Genomic DNA, 21,133 nt, shown 5'->3' on the forward strand with positions numbered 1-21,133 from the left:
TGTGGCAGACAAGCCAAGGATGGCTGGCAGCTGGTCTTTTGGATGAAAGCATTGCCTTGACGATGCCTTGATTTGGACATTTTCCCAGCTTCAAAACCACAAGTGAATAAATTCCCATTGTTTTAACTTGACCCATTTCATGGTATTTGCTTTGAGCAGCCAAGGAAACTAAAATGCCCCCCATACTTATATGGAGGGAAATCATCATGATTTTTTCACAAAAGGATCATTTTGCACATTTCTCTGCACCTGATTCATAGCATGGTTTGTGTAAATTTCTCACAATGTTAACAGATTTATAATTAATTCATTTTTAATGTCTGCCTAATAGTCTTAAAATGGGTGTACTATAATTTATTCAACTATCCCCATTGCTGGGTACTCCCTTTGAAACGAATTTGCATCTATGCCCTTAATTGCTGGTGCTTTTATGTCTATGAAATAGGATCTGAGAAATGGGACTGCTGGGTAGAACAGGATGTACATTTCTAAATTTAACAGTTGTACCAGATTATTTTCCAAAAAGACAAACAATTTACATTTCCTCTAGCAGCATGTGCAAATCTCCTCTGCCCTGCACCTCCTCCAACAGTAGACATCATTGGTCTTCTTAGTTTTTGCCAGTCTGATGGGTGGGAAGCGATGACTGCTAATTTAATTTGCATTTTCCTGATTACTAGTAAGGTTGAACATTTCTTTGTACATTTATCAGCCACTTTGATTTGCTCTTCTGAGAGCTGCTTATTTAGATCCTTTGTTAATTCTATTTGGCTTTTTGTCTCTTTTTTTAATCAATTTGTAGGAGCTCTTTGTATCTTTTAGCTCTGAACCCCTTATCAATATAAATATTTTTTCTTAACCCATCATTTGACTCCATTTTTGTTTGCACAACCAAATTGTGGGATTCTGATTGTGTGGGGGTGGGGTGGGGTGGGGGATAAAGATATGGAGGCAACAGGAGAGCCGAGGAGCTGAGTGCTCCAGATTGCCCCTGGAATGAGTCCTGAGGAGCAGATACACCCAGAGAGAAACTGATGGTATGATGTGTCTGAGCCACATTCATCCTTGCAGCAATTTCCATGCTCCAGCATGGCAGGGAAGCAGCTGGATGATTTCCATTACCCTGAAGAACGGCCCAGATGCAGCAGAGGACGGACCCAGGCCTGAAGAGGTCATGGCAGGAGCAGGGATGTTTCGGGTATGTCCAGCACCAGCTCAGGGTAACAGGCACATCTCAGGAGACTGCTGCAGGGTTAGATGTCGGAAGGGTCATGAGCCTCAGCTCTATGTAAGCTCCGAAGAATTTTCATAGGGGGAAAGGGGGAGCCTCCAAATGACTGGGCTTAAGCTTCTTTCATTCTGCCAGAAAGGAGGTTCAGAATAGAAATAAAGTTGAATTTAGAAGAATAAAGACAGTCCTTTTTCTTGAACACCTCTAGTGGACTCTGTGCTATGCCACCCAGCTCCCCCATCCATCAAGGACTTGAAACCCCAGCTTCTAGGAGTGCCATTGGTGGAGAGTCTGCAGGGACTGCTGCAGCAGCAGAGAGCCTACATGCACCCCTCTGAAAGATGGCCTACACTCAGCGACTGGCCCAGGAGGGAGTATCAAGGCCTGGCCATCTCAGCCTAATATGGGACAACTGTGAAGGTCACTTCAGCTCCAGAGTGTCCATTGAGGCTGTCGTCATGCCGTATTACGGCTGGACTTTCCCTGCTGCCCACTCCTGCTTCTTCCTCTGCCCTTCCCAGGTATGGAATAGACATCCTGCATCACAGAGACAGCTTCCCAGGGCCCCCCAGCCATGACAGCCCCAGAACATGTGGTTTAGAAGCCACACCTGATGCACTCAGCGCATAATCCAGGAAAACTTTTAACAGCATGTGATCCAACAACACTTTGAGACAAAGCAGCACCTGAGTTCTGCAGGGCTCATGCTGGAGCAGAGTTCCAGTGTCCCCCTCTACCTCGCCTCATGGACCCTCCAACTGCTTGCTCTCCACACCCTCAACCCCACCATGGCCACCCACTTTGTCTCACCACCTGATCTCTCACAAGTGACTTCTAGAAATGGCCTGACTTGGAAAGGAAGGCTTCCGCTCCTTCCACCAAATCTCCCCTGAAGGAACACATGGAAAATTGCTCAGGCAGACCTATTTAGCTTAGCCCTCCAATTCATTCCCTATTAAGAATGGTTACTCTAATTAATTTGTTTATGGTTGTCAGGCTAAGTTGGAAAGCCCCTTCTGATTTTGTGATATAGTTCTCTGCTCCACCAACCAATGCCCAGAGCCTTTCCCACCTCACGCACACTACCACCTGCCCACACCTAAGCATATCAGTAGCTCAATAGGAAGGCAAACATGATACACACCTGAGGCTTAGCATCTGACTCTCAGACTTTATAATGCTGGATATTATTGGCCACATCATGAACCAGACAAACACAAACTCTCACCCACTTCTCTGCATTTGGCGTTAGGATCATGGTGTGTACAAGGCAGTGATGGGCAATGAGTTAAGAGGCCTGGATTCTGCTCTCTGGTTCCCTGGTTAATCAGTTCTGTGATATTTCACACAATTTCACCTCTGCAGGGCTCCTCAACTAAGCATTAGGAGGGCTGGACTTAAAGTTCTAGACTAGATTGGGAATCTTCAAATTTTTTTTAGACCAGTGTTTCAGATATTCTCCTTTGTTTTATTTTCCAGGATTGACACATTGGAGCTCCAGAACCACCCATCTCCTTGGAGAAAGCTGAAAGTGACCTGCTTTTGTTTCCTTCTCTTGGATCAGATCCCCCAGTGTAATTCCTCCCAGTCTTTTATTTCCTGGAGTTTCACTTCTGAACACGCCAAAATATTTCTTGAAAATGAGCACCAAATATTACATCTGGAACTGTGCTCTCTTAATAGTTTGCCCTCAATCTGAGAAGTTTATCAGTTCTCTTGGAGAGTCCCTACTGTGCCATTAGCATTTGATATGGATGTCACAATTTGCAAACCTTTTCATCTTTGGGAAAAACAGAGTATAGAAAATGGGCCAGTTCACTTAGTCCCTGGCTCAGAGCTGGAAACTGATTTTGTTTGTGAAATGGCCTTAATTTAATCACTGGGGATGAGTGATCCAGGCAGTGTTCCCAGTGCAAGCTGGGGCCAGCCCTGCACTCCTCCTTGTTCTCCCATGCACACACATGAGTGTCCACACATTCACACACACACACACTACTCCCTGAACATATGCAAAGCTACCCCATGTTACAAAATGCCGTCCATGCAATAGTCATGGGGGAAATCTGTAGTGGGGACACTTTTTGCAATGTCTAGAAAAATGAAATATAGGAAAGACTTAGGACTGCCAGGCATGCCATCAAGAGTCATCATAAGAACCCTCTCTTCCTACAACTTCAAACTGTTACCAGGGCATTTACATTTGTACCACATGCTTTGATCTTTCTTGACTCAGTGGGCCCATAGTGTTCATCCCACTCAGCTCGTCTTCCTCTAAGAACCTAGCCAAACTCTCACCCCAGCATGGCCAATTTCTTCATATCCTTCTGAACTCAAACCAAATGCCACCTCTTCCTGAGAAATCTTCTCCGACAACCCTTTTTAAATTAGGAGCCATCCCACCAATATTCTCCATCTTAGCCTTAATTATAATTTTTTGTGTATTTGTTTATTTGCCTATCTCCCACTCCTTAAAGGTAGGAATCTAGTCTTATTCATCTTTTTATTGCCAGGATCCCACACAATGCCCAGCATATAATCATAACTCAATAAACACATGTTGAATAAATCAACTTAATTTTCACAACTACCTCATAGGGTGTAGTTATAGCCATTTCACAAATAAAGAAACTGAGGCTTATAAAATCCAGGTGACTTGATAGTTCCCAATAGCTTGTAAATGGCAAAGCCAGGATCCAAATCTAATTACATGCCCTTTTCACAACATCACACTGTTTCAGACAGTCATTCACTGAGGAGTACCCAAAGCTATAAATTGTTGTTTGAACTCTGCTACCTCTCCCAGTCTCTGGGAAAGGAATGGGAGTGTGGTTTGCACACATACACATATGCACACACACAGGCTTTGACCTCACTCTGCTCCCCCAGCTTAGGCAGGAAGGACCACATGTGAATTTGACTCTATAGTACCTCTATATGCCAGTGTGTCCTAACTTCCAACAGTCCTCACTGCAAATGTTAAAACAACCAGCACTTCCAGGGCCCTGAAGACAGAAATATTTAATGGGAAATGACAGAATGTTAGAAATGAAAGAAGGTGTTTTGCAGATAGGGAAACCGAGGCCCCAGGGATTAGGAGTGCCTGGCCCAAGGTCACTGGTAGTAGAATCAATATTAGAACCCAGGTGTCCTGATTCCCGGTCCAATGGTCATTCGTAAGATCAAGCACAGTTAACACAACAATAAACTATGCCTTTGGCATCCTCCAGTCACTGACGGTCAGTACTGATGGCTTTCCTCATCTGGCTTTTCAGAGCTCGGTCTTGGGGACGGTGTATGCTGGGGAAGCCTGCAATGATTCCATGAGGGCATTTCCACATGAAGATGAATTTTAGAGGTTTTTGCAAATTACTAAATGCTTGTGTGAAGATATTGCTTCACACCTAGTTCTTTTTCTCTATTCTCCCAGTCCCAGGCTCTCACATTCATCCAAAAGCAGGACATTGCTCCCGAGAATGATCAAACTCCCATGTGAATTGCGGGTCTGTTTTTTTGTTTCCCAGTTAAAAGGGTGGTACCTGTTGATACACGTACACAGGTGCACATGCTTAGAAGCCCATGGTCTACAGATGCAAAGGAAATCTTTTAACAAATTTGGTGTCCTAGGTTAGATTAAAGAATTGGAAGCTTAAAGAAAAGTTCAAAAAAGAAGAAAATTACCACCAAGGAAAGGACTGCCTCAGGGGAATAGAGACAGAGACCCAGACATAGCCCACAGTCAGCAGTGGGACTCTGTTTTGGGTCAGATTTGAGATCCATTCCAGGAACTGGCACTATTCAGCTTGAGTCCCATAGAGGTTGGAATGACATACAGAGATGAGTCGTCAATACAGTAACCATCATACACACACACTCACACACATGCCCCCACTCACACTCACTCACACACTTATATGCACTCATACACACTCACAGTCACACATGCTCACATGCACACATGCTCAGACTCATTCACATGCTAATTCATGCCCCTGTTCCTTTGCATAGATGGGGAAACTGCCTGGCACAGGCCTTCTCACTTGGTGACCTGGAAAACCTCTTGAAGGCTCAGCTCCTGTGGCCTCTTCTCCAGGCTGCCTTTCACCTCTTCCCAGCATCACCTCCCCTGCTCTGTGCTCTCCTCCAATGCAAGGACAGTGTATTGCATATTTTTTGTGTCTCTAGCACAGAGCACAGACCTAGGCACTTAGGAGGCTATTTTAGTTTGTAGAAGCTGCTGGAGTGTAATATTTCAGAAATGGAATGGCTTCTAAAAAGGGGAATTTATCAAGTTGTAAGTTTACAGTTCTAAGGCTGTGAAAATATCCAAATTAAAGCAAGGCTATCAAAATGTCCAAATAAGGCATCCAGGTAAAGATACCTTGCCTCAAAAAAGCTGATGATGCTTAGGGTTTCTCTCTTAGCTGCAAAGGCACATGGTGATGACATCTGCTAGCTTTCTTTCCAGGCTTCTTCAATGGCTTCCCCGGGGGTGTTTTCTTTATGCATGTCTAAAAGTCTCTGGCTGTGTGGGCTGTGTGGACTCTGTCAGCTCTTTCCAAAATGGTTCCCTCTTAAAGGCTCCAGTAAGCAACCCCACCTTAAATGGGTGAAGACACATCTCCATGGAAACCACCTAATCAACAGTTATCACCCACAATTGGGTAGGTCACATCTCCATGGAAACAATCAAAAAGATCCCACCCAGCAATACTGAGTGATAATTAAAGGGCATGGCTTTTCTGTGGTACACAACAGATTCAAACTGGCACAGAGGCCCTCAGCAAAGGCCTGCTAAATGGTGAACTGGATAGCTAACCCTGCTTGGGGCTGGGGTGGAGATGCTGGGAGTCCCACAATCTCTATCACACAGCCAGGATGGGTTTCATTCCAAATCCAGATAATATTAACTGACCCACTGTTACACCACCAGGGGATTGTCATAGCAATAAAATAAAGATGTGGAGTCCAGTTAAGTAATAGAAAGGAAACAGAAGGATGGAGGAGAAGGAAGCTCTTAGAGAAGAAAGACCACACCCTAAAAACTGGCAGAGGGATGGGGGGGCTGACTCCAACCACAAGGATGTTCCTTGACCATCATCTGCCTCATTTTCCTGTTTGGTAAGATCAGAGAAGACTTTGTTTCACCAAATTGTGGATTTCCCAAGTTTATGTATGGTGTCCTTCCCACCATCTTCTTTCCCTGTTTCTAATTTCTTTTACTATTAGTTCACTGTCTCCTGGTTGCTTTCAGTGCAGTCCTTCCCGGGAACATTTACATGTAAATTCAAATTTCAAGACTGAAGGAAGTTTCACCATTATGGTGGTTTCGGACACACACATGGAGGAGCTGTGTGTGTGTGTGTGTGCGTGTGTGTGTGTGTGTGTGTATGTGCGCGTGCATGTGCGTGTGAAGGGGTGGAATCAAGGATACCAGATCAGTCCAGCTGTCTTTCCTGCCTCCTGGGGACCTTGTTTGGTCAAAGGAAATTCCAACTAACGGGGCATGGGAGGATCCAGAGAAACAGATTGAAGAGTGAAGCCAAGTACCTGGAGCTTCAAGGCCCACCACATGAGGTGTGTTCACCTTGCACACCAGTACATAGGGATAACAGGAAAACACCAGGTCCCTGGGGAGCATCAGCTGGAGGCCTTCTTGTAAGCAAGAGTACTGACCTGGAATCCGGACATGGACTCTGGTCCAGCACCCCCACCGACATGCTGTGTGAGGTGGGACCAGTCTCTTGCCTCCTCTGTGTACTCCTTTTCCCCATCAGTATAAAGGGGGTAGGGTGAGGTGAGGGTGGAATGGAAAGGTTGATCTCCAGCTTTTTCCCACTTTCACATCCTGAAGCATCTGCAATACCTCTCCTTGCCAAAGAAAAAAAACAACAGGACAACAACAAACAGGAAGAGAGGGCAATGAGTGCTCACCAAGCCTTCATCTGCTTGCTCACTCTAAACAGAAATCACTTACCCTAAGCGGCAATCAGTCCCCGATGGCCTCCTTTCCAAATGCCTTGTATGACAATGAGTGATTTGTAACAACATCCAATCAGGCGCACCTAACCTTCCTGTAATTGCCTGTCCTTTTCAGCGCACTTAAAAGCTTTCCAGTGGAAAAGAACAGAAGCTCCTTGTCAAAAGCAGGCTATTATACAGAGAGAGACACCCCCCATTTCTTTCCTCCCTTCCAGCCCATCTCTGTACCCCACCCCCAGCCCCCACGCCCCCTGTACCAGGAAATGGCAGCTTCAGCATCCGCCTGACATCTCCATGGGAGCAGCAACCACCTGCTGCTGTAAATCACCCAGCTGTTCCCACTCCCATCCTAGGTCTCCTCCCAATTTTCCCAGCCCCGGGGACCTGAGTAGCTCCTGTCAGGTCCAGCAGATTCCTCCATTTCCTTCCAGGCTAGAAGAGGTGACACAACAGCATTTCCAATGCATGCAAAATATCATCATGTTAATGAGCAGAAACAAATATCAGAGAGGTCCGAGGTCATGGCTGAGGTCCCAGTAAGGTGGGCAGGGCCATGGCGGGGACAAGCCACAAGCCCACTGTCTTTGCTCTGCACAAAAGGATGCCACTCATCACTGGCATGGAAGCGGCAGAAGTATCAAGGGATATTCCAGGACTACAATTAGACCTCCCAACACAGCAGACAAGAATGAAGGCAGCGAGGAAAGCACATACCCAAAGGCCTGGATTCAGAAATCCACTCAGATAGAATTACCATATGACCCAGCAATCCCATTGCTAGGTATCTATTCAGAGGAACTGAAGACAAGGACACAAATGGACATTTGCACACCGATGTTTATAGCAGCATTATTTACGACTGCCAAGAGATGGAAACAGCCCGAGTGTCCATCAACAGATGAGTGGCTAAACAAGCTGCAGTATATACATACGATGGAATACTACGCAGCTGTAAGACAGAATAAAGTCATGAAGCATGTAACAATGTGGATGGCCCTTGAGGACATTATGCTGAGTGAGATTAGCCAGAAACAAAAGGACAAATACTGTTTGGTCTCACTGATAGGAACTAACATTAATGAGTGAACTTTGAGAGTTAAAGTTAAGAACACAGGTTATCAGGAGATAGAGAGAGGGTAGAGTTTGGGCATTTGGTGCTGAAGGCATACAAAAATGTGCAACAGTACTGACTCTAAAAACCCAGAAATGGATAGCACAATACCACTGATTATAGCACAATAATATTAGTTTACTGAGTGTGAGTATGGTTGGGGAAGAAGGGCTGGGGGCATGTATAAAACCAGAGGGAAAGATAGAGGATAAAGACTGAGAAGGTATAACTTAGGAATGCCTAGAGTGGATAATGATGATGATTAAATGTACAAAAATAAAAATGTTTTTGCATGAGGGAGAACAAATGAAGGTCAGCATTGCAAGGTGTTGAAAATGGATTGTATATAGGAAAAAGTACAATCAATGCAAATTAGGGCCTATAGTCAATGGTAACATTGCAATAAGCTTTGAGTGTAACAAAGGCATTATGCCAAAACTAAATGTCAACAAGTAAGGAATATGGGAGAGGGGTATGGATTCTTTGTAGAAGAAAAAGAAGCGTCTTCATATAGATTATGGTGGCAAAGGCATGGCTGTTTACTTAGGTTGAACTGTACGATGTGTGAATAAAACTGTTTAAAAGTGAACAGAGAGAAACAAGTGCTGGAGAAAATGCAGAGAAAGAGATGTTGGTAGGGAAACTGAGAGGTGCAGCCCCTTGGGGCAGAGTGCTGGTCCCATAGGAGGCTAGGGGTGGGGTTGCCATACGATCCTGCAACCCTGTTGCTAGGTATATACCTGGAGGAACTGAGTGTGGGGACACGAATGGACTTTTGCGCACTGGTGTTTATGGTGGCAGTGTTCACAATTTGCAAAGGATGGAGGCAGCCTAAGGGCACAGTGACTGAGGGAAGGAAGGGGGAACTGTGGTATACACGTACAACAGACTACTGAGAGGCCGCAAGAAGTTGTGAGGCATGAAGCTAGGTGTACGAACTTTAAGGACTGTATGTTGAATGAAATGTCCAAAACAAGAAGACAAATATTATCATGCCTCACTCATATGGACTACTATACTGAACAAACTCGGAGAACCAAAGTTGAGAGCATAGGTTATCTGATTGATGCCTATTATAAAGGGTCCTAGATTGCAAGCTCTTACAGGAGTCACATATAATTCAGGAGTTGTAATGGTTATTTCTAAATTCTGAGATATTGAGCTGTTTTGTACATAACCTGGTCATTGCCAGTAACTTCAGGTATTTATGTGACACCTGAGACTCAGAGTTAGAGCTCTGAAGCTATGAAAGTCAGCATTACCCCACATAGCAACTGTTAAAAAAGTTGAAAAAGGGATCAGACATTGTCTAGAGATATGAATGAAGCTGATCTGGACAGGACTAAGGTAAATCTGAATACAGAGTAAAGGATGATATAGTTCATATTTTAAAACTTCAACTTCTGTGTGAGAACAAAGGGAGAGATATTTATTTGGTACAAAATTTATATTTTGAGTAGTGCATTACCTAATTTAACTTATATGATCAGTTTAGTTGAACACCATAAGTACATTGTATCTTGAATAGGGTATGAAATCTTGTTGGTTTGTGCAGGTTAGTGTGATGCCCCAATATATCCCCGAGTAATTTGGGCAGAGAATAAAAAAGGATTTGCAAAATCCCCTTACGGGACCATGGAGAAAGGAGGAACACTCAGCTTCCCCATTGGGGGAATTCCTGATATTCTCACAAGCAGTGGGAACACCCAATTCAATAGGCTGAGCCCTAATCTAGGTTTACCCCTATGAAACTTATTCCTACAAAGGAGCAGCTAAGTCTACTTATAATTATGCCTAAGGGTCACCCCTAGAGAACCTCTTTTGTTGCTCAGATGTGGCCTCTCTCTCTAGGTCACCTCAGCAGGTGAACTCCCCACTACATGGGACATGATCCCAGGGGTGTAATTCTCCTTGGCAACGTGGGACAGAACTCCCAGGAAGAGCTGGAACCTGGCATCAAGGGATTGAGAAAACCTCTTTGACCAAAAGGGAGAAGAGAGAAATGAAACAAAATAAAGTTTCAGTGGCTGAGAGGTTTCAAACAGAGTTGAGAGGTTGTCCTGGAAGTTATTTGTATGCATTATATAGACATCCCTTTGTAGTTTATGGTTTATTGGAGTGGTTGGAGGGAAGTATCTGAAACTGTTGAGCTGTGTTCCAGCAGCCTTGATTCTTAAAAGTGACTGTATAACTATATGTGTTTTACAGTGTAACCATGTGATTGTGAAAACCTTGTGCCTGGTGCCCCTTTTATCCAAGGTATGAACAGATGAGTAAAAACATAAGGATAAAAATAAATAAATAATGGGGGAATAAAGGGTAAAAAAATGGGTATAGTGAAATGCTCACCCTAATGAGGGGTGAGATATGAGATATATGAATTTTTTCTTTTTTCTTTTTATTTATCTTTCTGGAGTCATGCAAATGTTCTAAAATGATCATAGTGATCAGTACACAACTATGTGATGCTATTTTGAGTGATTAATTGATACCATGTATGGACTGCATATATGTGGAGATTTCTCAATAAAAATATCGGGAAGGCAGGTGGTGCAAGGGCCAATTTAATGGGCTAGATATCTGCAAACATGATAACTTTTGAAAACTGTATGGAGTTTCTTTTGTGGGGCAAGGGTGCGAATTAAAGGTGTATAAGCAAAAGAAAAAAGAAACCCACTCAGTAATGGTGCATAAGAGGGACAGGGAAGAACCAGTGGGGCTGAAGCGTCCTGGAGGTTACAAAACAGGGTTGAAATTCCCCAAGAAGGAAAGTCATCTGCCATTTCCACTTGAAAGTATAAGGTGGATTTTTCACTCTCCTGTACACACCATGCTTACTCCAAATCCCTTGAGTTTTCTTCACATTTGCTCCCTCATTCACCAAGTGTTTACTGAGCCCCTCCTGGGTGAGAAGAGCTGCAACTAATGGTGTTGGAGACGCAGAAATGCCCAGGACATGGGTCTTGTCCAGCTCTCAGTCTAATGCGGGATGGAGAGGGTTACCTTATTCAGGTGACTAGGAGTGGTTGCTACTGATGCATGAAAACAAGAGGTAAAGGACCAGGGGCACCCCCAGGAAGGAAGTGTGGCTGGCAGCTGGCCAGTGGTGCGAAGGACAGGCAGAAGTGAAGGCAGGCTGTGTGGGACACAGGGCGTGGGGTGGAGGAGGCACCACAGCAGGTGGGCAGCCTGGGCATACAGCCCCGAGCTGGATGCAGGGTGGAGGGGGAAGGTAAGAGGTTCATGTCACCAGTAGGAGAGACTGGGGGGAGTATACGGGAAGGCACTAGTGGGCACAGGGCATAGAACTGTGACTGTCTGACCCAGAAGTCTGAATCATCTCCTTGTAGAATAGCAGAGCTGAATGATTCCAGAAAATTCGCTTAGTCCAGCTTCCCGCCTGGGCTTAATCAGCCCCTCACTATCAGGACGGAACCTACCTGTTAGGAGGCTCCACGACCCTTTCCCCTCATTTATTTAGATATTCCACAGCAGACTGTAAATTCTTTGTTGTCTTACATACTTTTGAATCCATTTTGTGCCCAGCATGGAACTGGGCATGGCATATACTTCCATGCTTGCTGGTGGACACAGCTTCTGAGAGATGAGGAAAATGCTTCCTTTAGGGTCAGCAAGAACCCTCCTGAGCCCCTGCTCCTGAGGCTCCGGGAGAGTAGATTAAGGATTTTTAACTCAGTTTCCTTTTGAACAGGGCTCCTACCACTTTATCTTTCCTATTCTTGTGTTGTAGTCCACTGGGATGGTTTAATTTTGTGCAGCACTGAGAATGCACACACGCACACACATACACACAGCATGAGTGTGCACACACACACAAATACAATATTCCCATACTTTACTATCAACAGGACCCTAGCATTGAAAATTACCCAAGTATTCATGTTCGATTAGTCCAATGACCTCAAAACACAGGGTAAACTGACATCACCAAGAAATCTCCCTACACTGATACACACACGTGAGCACACACACACACACACACAAAAACACACACAACAGAGCCTGGAAAATAAGAGTAAAGGGATGAACCAATGGACAGTCTCAAGTAGAAAGTGACAGGTACTAAAAAATTCAAAAGCAGGCGTGGGAAGAGAAACTAACAGCAGAGACTTGCAGACTAATGAAAGAAAGGAAGACGGTGGGACAGAAGGACAGAGACGGCAACTGAAGGAGTAAACACCTGTCAACACTATGGCCAGTGAGCTTTGACAGACCCGCATCTCAGCCTGGGGTCACGCCGTTTGGGGGATGTGAGTGTTCTGCTCTGTTCTCTGAGAATGGCCAAAAGGGAGGAAATTGCTCTCTGAATTGTCACAAAATAGTAAATATTCTTCCCATTGGATTAGACTTTGCTTCTACGCGAATTTCCCAGATCCTGCATCGTGCACCCCCGTTCACCCAGTCCCTGCCCCATCTATGCTGGAGGTGATTTAGTCCTGGGACTTCCTGAGTGGTCCAGGACTCATCCCCCTGCCCACCCACTCTTTCCCTTGACCTCCAAGCATCCATCCACATGTGGAATGGGGCAGTAACTGCTTTTTCTGCCCCAAACATCCTCTCCACCGCCAGCCAGAGTCTGCCCTTCCTTCCAGGTCCCTCTCCTCCAGGAAGCCTTCCCAGCTCACCTGCTAGCACAGTCCAACCCAGCCCATTCTCCTCTCACCCTCCCTGGGCAAAATCAAGACAATGTGCACTGTACTTTTAGCCCAGAGTACACTGTAAAGCTAGTTACCTGTTATCTACTTCAGCTCCTCAGCCAGACTGTAGGGTCCTGTGAGCCGATACCCATATTCTACTTCTCTGTGCCTGCCCCCCTGCCCCTGTACCCCCACAGATTTAAGAAATAGCTGTGAATTAATTGACTGATGGTGCTGATATTTACCAGAAAGATTGACTTTTATCCAGAGCCCTTAGGACTCAGGAGGGAATTCCCTTTCCTTCTCCCCCACCTTCTCTCACATGAAAAGTTTACCATTTTAATCCAGTCCCTTTCTGAGCACAGGTCTTCTGCTTCCCCACCTCAGCCTCACGTGCGTGAGCACCGCCTCTACCAACTCAAGTGCCATGGTTCAAGCGCCTTCCAGGTGTCATGTGTCTCGTTGTCTTTAGAAGAAAGAGGCTTCAGAAAGAGGGATAACTGGCAGGAGGCGGTAGCAGAACTGGAGTGAGCTAAACTGCAAAACCGTGACAACCCTTGGCATCCTTCCACCGCCTGTGCCCATGGTCTGTTTCAGCCTCACCTGCTGCAGGCAGCTGACACCCCCGCTCTTCTAAAACTTCATTTCTCAGAAGGAAATGAGCTAATAGATTCATTTCCACCCATGTCTATATCTGCACCTTCCTCCCCATCCCCAAACCCTGTCTGAATTTTAAATGGCTTTCAGGTGGGGACGAGACCTTTTTCACTTCTGTATCCCTAGAACTATGCATGGTTACTGGAATTAGTAGACAGTCAAGAGATGTGGAAGGAAGGAATGGAGGGAAGGAGGGAGGGAGGGAGGGAGGGAGGAAGGAAGGAAGGAAGGAAGGAAGGAAGGAAGGAAGGAAAGAAGGAAGGAAGGAAGGAAGGAAGGAAGGAAGGAAGGAAGGAAGGAAGGAAGGAAGGAAGGAAGGAAGGAAGGAAGGAAGGAAGGAAGGAAGGAAGGAAGGAAGGAAGGAAGGAAGGAAGGAAGGAAGGAAGGAAGGAAGGAAGGAAGGAAGGAAGGAAGGAAGGAAAGAGCGAGGGAGGGAGGAGATGGAAGAGGAAGAACGAAGGAGGAAAATAGGGCAGGGGAGAAAGGAGGGAAACAGTAGCCCCAGAACTTAAACTTTGGCCAAGCTCTAAATAGAAGTCCAGGACCCTCTGTGACATGGGGCAGCTGTCTAATTGAATAACAGCACCAAAATGTTTCCATTCACCTCTCCATGCCTCTGTTTTCTCATCTTTAAGTGCGGCAATAATAATAGAACTTGCTTAAAAGAATTAATACACGTCAAGTCCTAGCTGACTGGAGATGGTGCTCACACACCTGAATCATGAGGAGGGGAAAGGCCTGTGCTCCTAAAGGAACTAGTAAACTTTTCATAAGAGTGAGGTGGGGAGAAGGCAGGGGAATTAATTCCCTCCTGAACCCCATGGGCTATGGCTGTGAGCAATCAATCCACATTAGCCCTGTCCTTATCATCCTCATTATCTCACAAATAGGTCCCTCAGGCCACACAGGTTCACACCCAGTTCAGATTCCTCCACTGCCTGGCAGAGGCTTCCTCCAGGGGCAGCTAGGGAAGGGGGCCCCACTCCCCCACCCCAGTACACCTTTACTATTTGTTAAATCGCCTCCTATTGTGTGTACTTGAATGTGTGATTTATTCGGTATGGCAATATGCATGCTCTGTACCTCTTACCTTAATGACTTAGCAAGTAATGGAAACAGCAACCCACTCTAATGCCTCATTTATGCCTCTTCATCTGAAATCAAGGAGGTATTCTAGGCAAGCAAAGTTTCTAGAAAACCAAAGCTCATCTCTCTAAACATCAAGTTTTGTTGTTTTGACCATTTTGGTATCTCTGATGGCTCCATCTAACCCAACTGTTGGTGGCCACCGTGGCATCGTGGGATGGAGCCGGATCCAGAGTCAAAATGCTCGCCCTTCGAAGGCTGCGACACCTCGCCTCTCTGGACTCCACTTTCTCATCCACAAAGGGCGAAGTGCCCATCCACCTTATCAGGCTGTTGTAAGGATGGAATGGTGCAGTGCCTGTGAAAGTGCTTCCCAGACCCTAAAGTGCCATGAAAATGTTTGAATTGAGGCATGTAGAGCAATTTGCCCAATGCTATATGATCCCACCCCGTTGTGCTGCGGTAGCCGTAATTTCTTCTTTCGTTGTTTTTAGCTTTAGCAATTGGAATGCTGTCCAAACCTTCTAAACCTGTTGCTCTTGGAGCATTCTCTGCGCCCACTGTCACCACTGCTAGTCTGTCATCCACTATTAACCCACCTGCCTATCAGTACCTAACCTGTTAAACCATTACCCTCATGCTTGACCTGAAAAAGCAGAGAAATCACCCTTGAAGCTGACCTGAATCTAAGGAAACATCTGGCTCAATTCTGTATTTTACTTACAATGACTCTGAGCCCGAGGTAGAGGAAATGACTTGTCTAAGGTCTAACAGCCATCTAGATGCAGAATTGGACCTTAGAATTTAGGTCTCTTGATTTTAAGTCCAAGCAATCCTTCCTCTCTGGTCTGAAAGAAGCTGCTCTCCTCAGCTATGTAACAAAGGACATGGACTTCACGCTCTTGTTGCTTTCATATTTACATCCAAGTCTGCAATCAAGATTCATGTGGTTATGACAGCAGAGGACTAGGAGGAGTGAGACCAGAAACTTCTCAGACAGGCAAAAAGGAAGCTATGCTGAGTTCTGGTGGAAGAGAATAAACTCATACAGCTTAGGGAACCCTGGGTGAAAAATAGATTTTGAGCTATTCAAATCTGAGTTCTGTGTCCATCCCAAGCAACCATAATGGTCCCAGTAAAGGTTCCTGCCTAGACTAGGAATCTAGTCCTTTTAAGAAGATGGGTGTAGGCACTCAGAGTTGTCAGGTTAGCATGTTACGAGAGGAATGCCCTTGAGTGGCGACAACAAAGATGAGGAACCACAGTGCCCCAGAGGGGAAAAGGGGAGAGGGAGAGTTGGGTTTCCAAGTTCAAGTTAGAGGACCCCCAGCAATCAGCCAGGGACCAGGCACAAGGCCATCCTCCCCCATTGTGCTTGCAGGCAGGTCCTAGGTCCCATGTCTCTGTACCCTTGGTCACAGAGACCTGGAGAACGAGTACAGAGGCACAGGACCAGGGCCCATCCTTGATTGGGACCAGGACTCATCCTTGATTGCACAGGGAAAAGCAATGAGACTCACTCAGTGTGCCCAGCAGGCCAGTGACCTGCCCTTACTCAAGGTATTGGTAAGTAAGGGCACTCATCAGGGTGACCAAGTTGTTCCAATTCGCCTGGGACTTTCCAGGTTCTAACAAAGAAAAGTCAGACATACCAGCAAACCCTTCAGCCCCTCATCTGAACCTTACTCTTCTTACCTGTCAAACGGGCATACTCTGCTGTGCTTTCCCTCACAGGGTTGCTAAACTAGGCAGGTAAAATAAGGTACTTGATTATAGTATCCTTATCTTCACTTATATTCTATTGTTAAAAGGAAAGGAGAACAAAGGGAGAGAGCATGAGCAGAGAAAAGAGGAGTAAAAGAAGGGCTAAGAAAAGTAGAAAAAAAGGGAGAAGTATATGAATGGAAAAGAGATAGAAAATGACAGAAAGGAAGGGCCCAGAGCCATGAAAGGGGAGTCCTAGGTGACACTCCTGTCGAGTCCACCTGCCTCTCCTCTCATCTCTTCAAAACCTATGCATCCTTCAAAGCCCAATTCGAGTCAGACCTCCTCTTCCAGGAAGCCCCCCCTCCCCGCCCCCGCCCTTACACCCTGACCCACAGGGCTCTCCTTCTCTCATTTGGACTTATGGAGAATACAGAGCCAATGACAGGGCAGCAGGTCTGAGTCACCTACTTTTCTTTTACTCTATTTTCTTGTACATATAAAAGTCACATCTCCCCTTTTAGGCTGATAAACCTGTAAACCCCCATAGCTCCCTGCCCAGGGCTGCATGTATGTAGGATCACATATAATAAATATTCCTAGATTTTCTGAGTGATTAAATAAATGAATATTGTCCAGGAAAGAAATCTTAGGATTTCAGTATAGCAAATACAAGTAACCTTTAAGTCCTTTGAGTCTTTCTGCAAACAGGGCATCATCACCTCCTTGTCTCGGTGAAGAAGAGATGAGATGTGATAGAAAACGGGGACCTGGGATTCTGGAAACCTGGGATCCAGGCCAAGCTCCACTTCCTCGTGGGGTGATGTCGGTCAAGCTGACCCTGGTTGCCCACGGTGCGTGTGCTCTGTGAACCGCCGCGGACTGAGCGCTGGGCGCCCCGCCAGGTCTCCTGGATCGGGCTCTGCACTTCACTGAGGGCCGGGTCTGAGAAGCGCCGCCATCCCCGCTGCTCCGACCCTGGCCAGCTGCCAGCTTCATGGAGGGCCAGCGATGACAGCTCAGAGGCGACGTGCAACTCTCCAGCCCCTGCAGGGCAGTTCAGTCTTTTACTCGAAGACTTTCTCCTGCCGCTCCTGATGGGGCCAAGGTCGCCACTCACAGGAATTTTTCAGGATGAAAAAAAGGGAAATTATCTCATTCTACCATGAAGAAAGCCATTACCCAATCACTCAGCCAAGAAAGAAGAGTTCACCCGCGCACAACCCCGATAAGCATCTCCTCACTGTCCCAGACTTCTTTCCACTCCTTAAGCACAACTTTTAATCTAGGAAAATGACTCAGCCTTCAAGTGAGTTCAGTCATCTCGGACATGGCGGGAAGACTGTCTTGGTGGGGGGAGAAGGCGCGGGTGGACAGGGGTCCCCAGCCTTGGGCTCTGCGCCCGCAGCCTGCGTCCTTACGCGCGCGCCCTCCGCGGAAGGGGCTGCACTGCTTTCTTCTCCCGGAAGCTGGATTCAGAGGGAAGCGATGTCCTTCCCGGATTCACCCTCCGCCTTCACAGGGCTGGGAGTTCGCGGCCAGCAGGCCTTCCCGGGCTACTCGAGCCAGGCCTGGCATCTGGCCTGATGGGGGAGGCTGCAGCGCGGTGGCATGAGAAAGTGGGGACCCGGGTGCCGGCGGCCTGCCCCACCCCCACCCCTGACATGTTGGTCCCCGTCGAGGGAAACCATAATAAAGCATCCAGTACCGCTAAGGCGGTAACTTGAGGTTATGAAATGCTTTCAAGTATGCACAAAATGTAAGCTATTGTCACTCTTTAGGGCGGCCATTTCTACAGGATGGCATGCCCCTGCTTTCTGACACAGAATACGCAGAGTATGAATTCATTGGGGCGTTACTGAGCCGCCTCACGGTGATGGCAGCGCCAGGACGGCAGCACCTTTGCCTCCGTCTTCCCAGCACCTAGAACGTAGCCAGGCCGTGAACAAGGTGACTTTCTGGGCCCAGCACTGCTCAGAGTTCTGGGACAGGGAGGTTTATGAATGGAATTTCACTCCACCAGGCAGAGCGCATGGTGTTTACACTAGGCAGGAATGTCCAGAAGGTTCCAGCAGCTGGCAAGGTATGAGCAATGCCAAGTTCCCAGGGCAGGCTCCCGCCATGCAATCGAACTTTTTGAGCCACAGTGTCAGCTTATTAAAATCTACCTTCTCTTTCACTCTGTTTGGCTGTCACCTTTCACTAAAACGTGTATGAAATTATAAACAGGATGGGAAGTTGGAGATGGTGCTGTGAGAAGAGCAGCAGAGGTCCAGGAGTGCCCACCCCCAGCCTCACTCCATGGAAGGCATCTCCTTTCAGCTCGAGCACTCTGTCCTCTAGGAGCTGGGCAGTCCTTCTCCCATTCCAGGTCATCAGTCCAGCTGGTGGACACTGGCCTGAGAAGAGCTTTCTAGCCTTGACCTGGGATAAGTACCACACTTGACGGATGAGGAAGCTGAAGTCCAGAGGTAAGGTGATTTGCCTAAGATCAAGCATCCTATGCGTCCTTCAAGGCGGTTTAGCCAAACCTCCTCCTCCAAGAAGCTCTCCATGATCACTTTGATTCACGCAGCTCAGGGTAGAAGAGGTAGGCCCAGTGCTCAGGCCTTCAGACTCCCACCCCAGTGCACTCCAGCTCCTAGCATCCATGTGCCTGCTCCTCCCATCCTTGTCACATACTCACTTCTGATTTTCTTTTGGCTAGGGGGAATAAAACAACAACAACAACAAATAAGTGTACCTGTTAAAACTATACCTAGAATGAAAATATATAGACACTGTCTTATCTGTAAAATGCCTGAGCTTTAGTCCCTGAACTTAATAGCACTTAATTGTGGAAAGCCGGGAGCAGAGAGATTGGTTGGCTTCTCTTCATCATCTTCTTTAAGGCCACACAGTGCATCGGGGTTTGAGCTGTAATTTGAACCCAGTCTCTTGAGCTTCACACTTAAAACCCTGTGCTGTACCTTGATACTAAATAGAGAAACCTCAACCGGAGATCATTCAGCCCCAGTGCTGCCTCCAGTGGGACTTCTCTATGGCCTTACCTTGCATCTGTCAGCAGAGGTGCTTCTGTCACTTCCCTAAGTGTTATTTCTCGGCATCTTCTAATTCACGGAAATAAATTGCTGAGGCCTGCTCTGAGGGCTTCCTGCTGCAAGCCTTATCCCCTACTCTTGCTTTTTCCTTAATGGAACTTTGGTAGATAACCATGGTTCCCCCCACGTGAAGAAACAACCTGTGGTGGAGGATTGAAAGTCAAACTTCTCTGGCAGTAGCCGTGTTAGGACACATCGCTACGTGAGGCTAACAGATCAACCATGTGCAGGCACGAGTGGTAAAAGGCTCATCATTTCACTAAAGCTCTCTCTATTCACCCTGTATTTTTCCATACATTTCATTTCCCATCATGGCTGACTGCTGAAAGCATTCATGTGAAAATAGCAGATTTTTGCCTTTGCGTTACTCCCCATCTCCGCCCAGTAATGCAGCTTATTGGATTCTCAGGAATGACATAAACACTTGGTGCATACAAGAGGGAGAAACCAAGAGAAAAACAAGTAAAAGAGCCAACCACACAGTCATGGAAAGGGGTGGGACTTTGCTACTTGTTGAAAACAAAGAATTCAAAGGGGTCATGAATGACACTTGGTTGAAGGACCTTTGGAGACCAGCTCATTTTACAGGTGAGCAAACTGAGGCCTGAAGAGATGAGTTTTTCTAAGGTTTGTAAGTGGAGGATGACCTATATATGTCCTCTATAGGGTTTCTTTTTCATCAAGCCAAAAAAAAAAAAAAATGAAGAATTCTGAGCAGGGCCTAAGATTCAGAAACTCAGTATAATGGGGTCACAACAATAGTTCATTGATATATTTTTTCATCTGGGTCATTTTGAACCCTCTTTCCCTATACTCACAGAGTACAAAGGTCCAGTGCAATAAGATGAGAGGCAGGACATGAAGGGAGGAGAAAAGAAAACACATACCTTAAGCACCAACCACCTGCCCAGCACAGGGCTAGCAATTTTGCCTGTGCTAAATCATCAAGTTCCTATAAAAACCTTCCTAGAAAGAACTCTGGGACAACAAAGCAGGATATCCTGGGAAAGATATAGAATACTAGTGGATAAAGACTGGGGGCTTAATATTTGCTTGCAACTGTACCTCATTTGAATCTCACAACAACTCTATAGAAAGGTGTGGTTATTTTCCCACTTTACAGAGGGGGAAACTGAAGTACAAAGGGATCTACTTTCCTGAAAGTACACAGCTAGTCAGTGGTAGGGCCAGATTTCATCCCAGAAGTCTGGCCCCAGAGCTCATACACTTCCCGCCTCTCTATCTCTTGAAAAGTCCTCTCTCCCCTTTCTGGTCAGTGGCATTAGACCTTTGCACTGATGGAGCAGGTGAGTCCTTTATAAGGGTTTGTCATGGTCAGACCCATGTGTCAACTTGGTCAGGTGGTGGTGCCCATTTTTCTGGTTGGACAAGTGCTGGCGTGTCTGTTACTATGAGGACATTTCATAGAATTAAATCATGACCACAGGTGATTGCATTTGTAATCAGCCAAGGGGAGTGTCTTCTGCAATGAGTGATGTTTAATCAAATCACGGGAAAGCTTTTAAGGAGGATCCAGAAGAGACAGTCTCTCTTCCTGCTTTGGCCAGTGAGCCTCTCCTGTGGAGTTCATCCAGACCCTTCACTG

Source organism: Tamandua tetradactyla, chromosome 3 (genome assembly GCF_023851605.1).
Source record: "Tamandua tetradactyla isolate mTamTet1 chromosome 3, mTamTet1.pri, whole genome shotgun sequence".
In the NCBI taxonomy this organism is placed as follows: domain Eukaryota; kingdom Metazoa; phylum Chordata; class Mammalia; order Pilosa; family Myrmecophagidae; genus Tamandua; species Tamandua tetradactyla.